The sequence below is a fragment of the Myotis daubentonii genome, chromosome 3, assembly GCF_963259705.1.
Source record: "Myotis daubentonii chromosome 3, mMyoDau2.1, whole genome shotgun sequence".
In the NCBI taxonomy this organism is placed as follows: Eukaryota; Metazoa; Chordata; class Mammalia; order Chiroptera; family Vespertilionidae; genus Myotis; species Myotis daubentonii.
In genome coordinates this window covers 13,445,352-13,454,142 of record NC_081842.1, presented here as the reverse complement: position 1 = coordinate 13,454,142, position 8,791 = coordinate 13,445,352, and the positions used below count along the sequence as shown (strand labels likewise).

The window sequence follows — 8,791 nt, the reverse complement described above, 5'->3', positions numbered from 1 at the left end:
ACAGCCCTTATGCTTGAGGCTAGGGAAATAAAGGTCAACACAACAATAAGAACAAAAACAAACTTCTACACTCTAAGAGCTTAGAATGGGTAGTAGAAACAGGTATTAAACAGATAAGTAAAGTAAATCATAATTCTGATAAATAATATTAAAGGAAGTTAATGATTATAGGAGAGGTGATAGTGAAGGATTTGACCTAATCGTGCAGGTGTTGGAAGAGCTTTGAAGGAGGGTTGATGGAATTGAGATCCAAGAATGCAGTGAATAGGGCGGAAAGAGTGGTTCAGACAAGGTTTGGTAGCTGTAATGCCTGATCTAGTGCATATGAGCTGTGGTTGACACTGATAGAGTTTGAAGTAGCATAATAGGAAATGAATGTGAAGACATAGGTGATATTGCTAACAGTAATTTAAAGTTAGATGGCTTACAGATGGCTAAGCATGTATCTGAGAAGATTCATTGGCGTCAGTGTTTAAAATGTTTTTGTATGTGTGTCCATGGACATCATGTAGAGAAGGGAGATGTGGGTGAGCAGTCATTAAATATCTCAGTCACCTACGAGAGAGAGAAGTGAATACCCTCAGATGTAGTTAAAAATAAAAATGGAAGATCCTAGAGATAAGATAAATCCTGGAATAGAAAAGGGGGAAAGGGAATATTTAAAACATGCTTCTCATGTTTCTGAGACTAGGACAAGCTCTATCTTGCACAACTGGATGGATGGTAATAATTCTCTGTTTCACTGAAATAGAGAACATTGGATCATGGTCAAGTTTTGGGAAGAAATCATATGTTCAAGCTTAGTGACATTTAGTATAGGGTGGCTGGGAGATGTGCTGTGAGGAAGTTGAGCTCAGAAGAGAGGCCTGAGCCAGAGTAACATACTTGGGTGGCAACAGTGTACTATAAAGTAATAGAGGCTTTGCTATCCTTAGAAGCTTATGTTTCTAAAATGTGTTTTTAAATTTGGCATAATACTTTGATGGAGCAATATAAAAACATTGAAAAATTCATGTTTTGCAAGTGTATTATAACAGCAATAACAGTATGACACCTTGGAAAATAAAATTAACTTAGAGCTTTTGAAATGACTACAGGGATGGTTCTATGGGAACTTAGATACAATAAAAATAGAGAACACATCCTTCTTTTGTTTCTAACTCAATACATATAATTGACAGGCTTCACTAAAAGATTTTGAAACTATTGTTTAAAGGAGTCAGTATAATTATGCACAAACTTGTACAGTATATATTTGTGTGTCCATGTGATTTATCTAACAAATACACATGTATAACACTCTCATATTCCAGAAAATATTCTACTTGCTTATTTTAACTCAGTTAATCTTAAAACACATTCATACAAACCACACATATAAAACACACTGAGATAGGTACTTTTAGTATTCTCATTTTACAAATGAGGAAAATAAATCACAAAGGAGTTAAATGGTTTCTTATAGCTCATCCAGTTAGCAAAGGAAAAGGTTAAGAATCAAACACTGGTGGCCTGCTTTCAGTGTCCCTACTCTTGTGTAGAGGATTCTATTGTTTTCAATCATTAGCTCTCCCACCCTTCTGTAATAAGGTTCCCTGCCTCATTTCATTGCCATAACTTACATTGATTTCCTGTAGGAAGAATATTCATCCCCAACTCATTAGATCATGGTTGGCCCTTAGACTTGCTTTGGCTAGTGAAATGTAAGCAAAAGTAACAGATGCCAGTCTAACATGTGTGGGTTGTTTTGTTTTGTTTTAATATATTTTTATTGATTTCAGAGAGGAAAAAAAATTATATATATATACATATATATTAAAAGCCTAATATGCTAATTAGAGCAGACAGCCACAGTGGCAGGGGATGAGGCAGAGGCAGTTAGGGGTGATCAGGTAGGCAGGAGAGCAGTTACAGGTGATGAGGCAAGCAGGCAAGTGGTTAGGGGCAATGAAGCAGGCAGGCAGAGTTGTTAGGAGTGATCAGGTAGGCAGGTAGAGTGGTTAGGGGAGATGAGGCAGGCAAGCAGCTGAGCAGTGAGGAGCCAGCAGTTCTGGATTGTGAGAGGGTGCAGGCCAGGCTGAAGGGAACCCCCCCACCACCACCACCACCATGCACAGATTTCATGCTCTGGGCCTCTAGTCTATACTAATAAAAGGGTAATATGCTAATTAGACTGGATAGACTGGATGGCTTCTGGACATCATTCCGGACATCCTTCCTGACAGAGCTGGGGCCCAGTTCAAAGCCTCCCAGGGTCCCAGGTGCCTGTGGCTGGAGGGAGGAAAGCCCTGGTCCTGGGTGCCCGAGGGAAGCCGGTGCCGGCAGCCTGGTGAAGGAAGGCCTACTCTTCTATGAATTTTTGTGCATGGGGCCTCTAGTATATCTACACTAATAAAAAAGAAACAGGTGAACTATGAGTTTCCCGTTTCCATCGTACTGACACCTCTACTGCCAAGATGGTGAATGTGCCTAAAACCTGAAGGACTTTCTGAAAGAAGTGTGGAAAGCATCAGCCTCACAAAGTGACCCAGTATAAGAAGAGCAAGGATTCCCTGTACGCCCAGGAAAGAGGCGCTATGACAGGAAGCAGAGTGGCTACGGTGGGCAGACAAAGCCGATTTTCCGAAAGAAAGCGAAGACTACAAAGAAGATTGTGCTGAGGCTTGGATGTGTGGAGCCTAACTGCAGATCAAAGAGGATGCTGGCCATTAAGAGATGCAAGCATTTTGAACTGGGAGGAGATAAGAAGAGAAAGGGCCAAGTGATCCAGTTCTAAGCTTTTATTTTTGAGAAGAAAATGTTAAAGCTGTAGAAAAATTACCTGAATGAAAATAAATGCAGTGATATTCTTACTCATAAAAAAATAAAATAAAATAATTAAAAGAGAAACATGCAAATTGGTGTCACTCCACTACACCCACCAGCCAATCAGATGAGTATGCAAATTAACCCAACAAAGATGGCAGTTAATTTTCATACGCTGGCACAGAGCAAAGACTGAAGACAATGTAGAAGGAAGGCAAGAGCTGCAGAAGGGAGAGAAGCTGCAGAGAAGTAAGCGGAGTGGCGGAGGTGGGAGGGAAGCAAGCGGGATGGAGGAGGAGGGAGCAAAATCTGTCTCGGCGGGTTTTGCTCCCTTCTCTGCTTCGCTCTGGCTGCAGGAAACCCTATTCTTGCAGGAATCTTCCTGCAACGGGCCTCTAGTATATATATATATATCAATGATGAGAGAGAATCATTGATCAGCTGCCTCCTATATGCCCCCCACCGGGGATCAAGCCCACAACCCAGGCATGTGCCCTTTACTGTAATCAAACTCAGGACCCTTCAGACCACAGGCCAATATTCTATCCATTGAGCCAAACTGGCTAGAGCTAAGCATAGGTTTTAAAATTCATCAGGTTCTTTTACCAGCTCCCTTCCTTTCTGCCTCAGCAACAGTAAGTGACGACTCCTTCAATTTGGGTTTTAGAATAAGTCATATGACTAGAGATACCAGCAAACTATGCATTATGGATGAAGATTAGTTAAATTAAACTTATTGTTTTTATTTAATGGAAGTGATAATGAGTAAAAGGTGAGAAATACTGTTGTAAGAATTTTGACTTGTCTGTCCCCAAAGATTTACTTAATGAGGCTTAATTGTTACTAACTTTTCACTACTGTGTAATGATTTCTCACAAAAAGCAAAACTATATATAAGCAGCTAAATGGTGTACTCAAGAGATACTAAATGTTTTAATGCCAAGAAATGACATTAAACACAGATATCCTTTTGAAAGTACACATTGCTTTATTAACTACATTTTCTCATCAAGATGAGAAATTTTGCAATGAATGTTAGAAAATTGAGACTTTCTGACTATTTCACTAATAATCACTAACATAAAACATATTCCACTACTTCTATGAGATTGGTATATTTAAGTTTTAATGTTTTATTCTATTTAGACCTTAACAAGAGGAGAAATCTGGAAGACACACCCTTAATCAAGTATTCCAAATTAACACCACAAGTAATAAATTCTTTTTTTAAAAAAATATATTTTATTGATTTTTTACAGAGAGGAAGGGAGAGAGATAGAGAGTTAGAAACATCGATGAGAGAGAATCATTGATCAGCTGCCTCCTGCACATCTCCTACTGGGGATATGCCCGCAACCCAGGTACATGCCCTTGACCAGAATCGAACCTGGGACCTTTCAGTTTGCAGGCCGACGCTCCATCCACTGAGCCAAACCGGTTTCGGCACACCACAAGTAATAAGATGTATCATGCACCCCTTAATGAGGCATTAATAATTTTTAAACCTGTAGTGCACACAAAGTTTGTTTTCAATAATTTGTACATTATTTTGTATTCATCATCTAGTCCAATGACTTACAAATTATAAAGAAACAAAAAAAATCCGGATAGAAGCATAAAGTAATGAATGACTATGCCTGACATTTCCAACAGAGTAGGTATATCTTAAGGAAATTCATCCTTTAAATGTTTATCCCCTTTAGTCACATTAAACTGCAAAAAATCTTTTATTAAATGTATTTTATTCATGAATAACTTTGCTAATCATCTTTCAAATGGAAGAAAAAAATCCATACTACTTGAATATTAGAGTAAAATTTTAAAAAACAATTATCTCTTCTATAGTCCCTTGTATGGCCATGCTTATATATATATATATATTTTCTAATACTCTTTGAAAATTAGTAGAGGGGCACTAACTTAAGAGAGCTGTAATTTTGATATCTCTCTGAGATCAGTAAAAAAAGGGGCTCTCTGTGGTTCCTCATTTCTTTGGATTCTTCACATATTCTCTTTTTCTTGAAAGAAAATCCATATGGAGAATAATCACTTCTTAGTACTTTGGTTTTACGGGAGATAAAAACATAATTATTTTATCTTACTTTACTAATACACCAGGTCGATGCTTATAAAGAAAATAAATAGCCAGAACCAGTTTGGCTCAGTGGATAGAGCGTCGGCATGCGGACTGAAGGGTCCCGGGTTCGATTCCGGTCAAGGGCATGTACCTGGGTTGCGGGCACATCCCCAGTAGGAGATGTGCAGGAGGCAGCTGATCGATGTTTCTCTCTCATCGATGTTTCTAACTCTCTATCTCTCTCCCTTCCTCTCTGTAAAAAATCAATAAAATATATTAAAAAAAAAGAAAATAAATAAATAAAGAGAACCCTAAATTTAAAGAAGTATGAGAAAAAGAGAGAAAAAGAAATAAAATTCCCTTTTATTTGTTTTCCTTTTTCATTTATTTTCTACAACAAATTAATTTATCAACAATTGATAAAAAACACTGGGATTAGCAGTCTCTCTCTAATCAAGTTAAGAAAAATATAGAACATTCACTTGTTGTTTTCTCTTTCCTGTTCCTAAAAATCATCAGCATTCTCTTCCTCAGTAAAGCAAGCAAGTCATTAATTAGTTTAAACAGTGGTGACCCTAAAAATCAACAAGCTCCCAATCTGCATTCAAAGCCAGCCATCTACATAGAGCACAGCTTACACACAGGAAAGAGGTGTTGTGTATAGCAAGTAAGAGATAAGGACAGCAGAAATTTACCAGGCCACAATGATCTAAGATTGTGGAGCATAAACTATTTTTTTTTAATCAAACCAATCAATTGCAGTTAGAGCAATAAAATCAAAGCTACCATATCATTTAAGTGATAAATACCCGGGAGAGTAATGTAGGTAAAGAGCATTCAACCATTTTCTAAGATGCGTCTGCATCCCATGGGTCCACTCCAGGGTGTTTCATACCATCAGGAAGCATAGTTGAGTAACAGTTCATCCCTTTCTCTGCAGCACTCACAATTATAAAGCAGAGCTTGAAGCTATGTGTTCCTGTCCTGAAGCCTGTTGTCCCCTACATTTTTTTTTCTACCATTTGATTTTACCTGCATGGTAGATTTGCTTTATATCTAACCAGATCTGAAAATTATAGAGGACTACAAGTGTCAGGTTAATGAACTGTCTTGGATGAATTCACCCTTGCTTCTTTTGAATAATAATGAGACAGAAAATGTATATCAATACAATAAAACCTGCTAAGTTATATAACTTTCTAACCATTCATAGTTCTATACTTCATTAGTATAGTATGACATCTGATTTTTGTATTTGTATAGAAACTAGAGGCCCAGTGCATGAAATTTGTGCATGGGGGGAGGGTGTCCATTAGCCTGGCCCGCACCCTCTCCAATCTGGGACCCCTCAGGGGATGTCCGACCGCCGGTTTAGGCCCGATCCCAAAGTCGGACATCCTTCTCACAACCTGGGACCACTGGCTCCTAACCGCTCACCTGCCTGTTTGCGTGATTGCTCCCTAACTGCTCCCCTGCTAGCCTCATTGATGCCTAACTGCTCCCTTGACAGCCTGATTGCCCACAACTGCCCTCCCCTGTCACGACCCACTTCCTCTGCCAGGATCCGCATCTTCTGCTAGGACCTGCCTCCTCCTCCGCACAAGGCAGTGGAGACACTGGGACTGGCCTCCTCCATGCCCTGCAGAACTGCGGGACACCAGGTCTCACTGCGTGGAATGGCCATTGGGCCGCGCCTCCGCTGTGCATGCGGCCATCTTGTAGTGGCCATCTTGTGGCAACATCGCACACGAGTGCGGGAGGACCACCTAGGCTTTTATTAGTATCAATATTATTAATAATTTTGCCTTACCATCTATGAAAGCAACATAATAGTCAATACTAATTAATTAAATTGGGAAAAACCATATAACCCATGTATTAAATGATTATCACATTAACACATTATGAACTATGTGATAAATTGACAAAGAGGCTGGCTATCAATAGATCAGAAAAAAATGTAGTTAAAATACTCAGAATAATATGCATTAAATATTTTAGTAACACTTGTTTTATTTTATTCATTTGGCAAAATGACTTTGTATTTTGAAACTTCACACAGGCTAGAGATGAAAAAAGCCATGCTAATTGGACTCACTATAAATTAACAGTCACAGAACTTGAGGTGTTCTTGAAGATGTGAGAAATTCTTACCTTTGCCTTAGCCACTTCACTTTTCACTCAGCTCAACCACTTCTTGGCTCAACCACTTCAGACCTACAATCAGTAGAAATTCCACAAATGTCCACTACCACAGACATACACATACACACTACTGTCTATCTCCCATTCTCTATTTTCCTGACTGTCCCCATAGATAAACTAGCCATCCTCTTGCCCATATCCAACCCATTCATTTGGACACTGTCATCCCCTCTTACCTGATTTGGAACATTTACCCATTAACCCCTGTTTTGCATATCATCAAATTTCCACACTCTATTGACCATCCCAGATAGCACATTTCAGAGTTACACATGTCAACTTGACTCTAGGAAATTATATGTTTTGTTCAGATTTTTAAAAAATGTTATACTTTTTTTTTAACTTGGTGGTTTGTACACAAGTGTCAGTTGTATTTATTTTTATTGTCATTAAAAATATACTAGTATATACATATATACACTGAGTGGCCAGATTATTATGACCACCCCATCAGTACTTCGTTGGGCCACCTTTTGCCTTCAATATTGCGACGATTCTTCTTGGCATTGACTCCACGAGATGTTGAAAGATGATGCAAGGAACCTGACACCATGCCTGATGAATAGCACTGTCCAGTTCTGTGAGATATGATGGTTGTGGAACCAGCTAGCTGCCTGATGGCTCTTTTAACTTTGTCCCACAAATGCTCAATTGGATTGAGATCTGGTGATTGTGGAGGCCACCTAAGCAAGGTAAAGTCTCCCTCATGTTCTTGAAACCCTCCTGCACAATACGAGCACTATGGTATGGCGCATTGTCTTGTTGGAAGAAGCCATCTTCATTGGGATATGCCATCAACATGATAGGATGAACTTGATCAGCAATGATACTTAGGTATGTTGTTCTATTCAGACGTTTATAATGATCTGGCCCTCTAGCAACTTCAGTGCGAAATTATAGCTAATTTGCCTACAAACGTCAGGTGGTCATAATAATCTGGCCACTATATATATACTTACATATATATATATATAGACCCAGATATACTAGATATATATCATTCTTTTGTATGTATAGTAATTCACAATAAAACACTTAAAAGAAAGAAAATTAAGTCTAAATGTAAATTATTAGAGGGTGACCAATTTCGTTTTTTCAGTGGGACAAATTTCCATTAAAAAGCACTTTAGCCCTGGTTCAGTCGATAGAGCTTCGGCCTGTGGACTAAAGGGTCCTGGGTTTGATTCTGGTCAAGGACACATGCTTGGGTTGCAGGCTCAATCTCCAGTAGGGGGTGTGCAGGAGGCAGCCAATTGATTCTATCTCATCATGGATGTTTCTATCTCTCTCTCCCTCTTCCTTCCTCTCTGAAATCAATAAAAATATATTTTAAAAAATTTTAAAGTAATTTAAGCATTCAAGCCACTTGTAAACACACATACACACACATGCACGCCCGCACACACATACGTGCACATGCAGGATACAATAAAGTACAGCAGCCAATAGACTTCTAGGTGAGGAACATCCCATAGCCCCTTTTCCATCAGAAAAAATCCTCAATACGTTGATATACTTCATTGTAATCTGCCTACATGCCTCAACTTAATTCTTATGGCTTAAATATTTACTACTTATTAGCATAGATTTACTTCTCTAAGTATTCTTTCTACACTATTCTTCTCTGATAAAGTTCATTTTTCCATCCTCTTTCCCTCCAATTTATTTCATTTTTCACTTTGTTTCTCAAATATATGCATGTGT

At 38.7% G+C, this 8,791-nt stretch overlaps 1 pseudogene; it reads left to right on the top strand.

The window, feature by feature from the left end:
- The first annotated feature begins 2,441 nt into the window (after positions 1-2,441).
- LOC132229207 (large ribosomal subunit protein eL42-like) lies at positions 2,442-2,852 on the top strand (annotated as a pseudogene).
- The last annotated feature ends 5,939 nt before the right edge of the window (positions 2,853-8,791 follow it).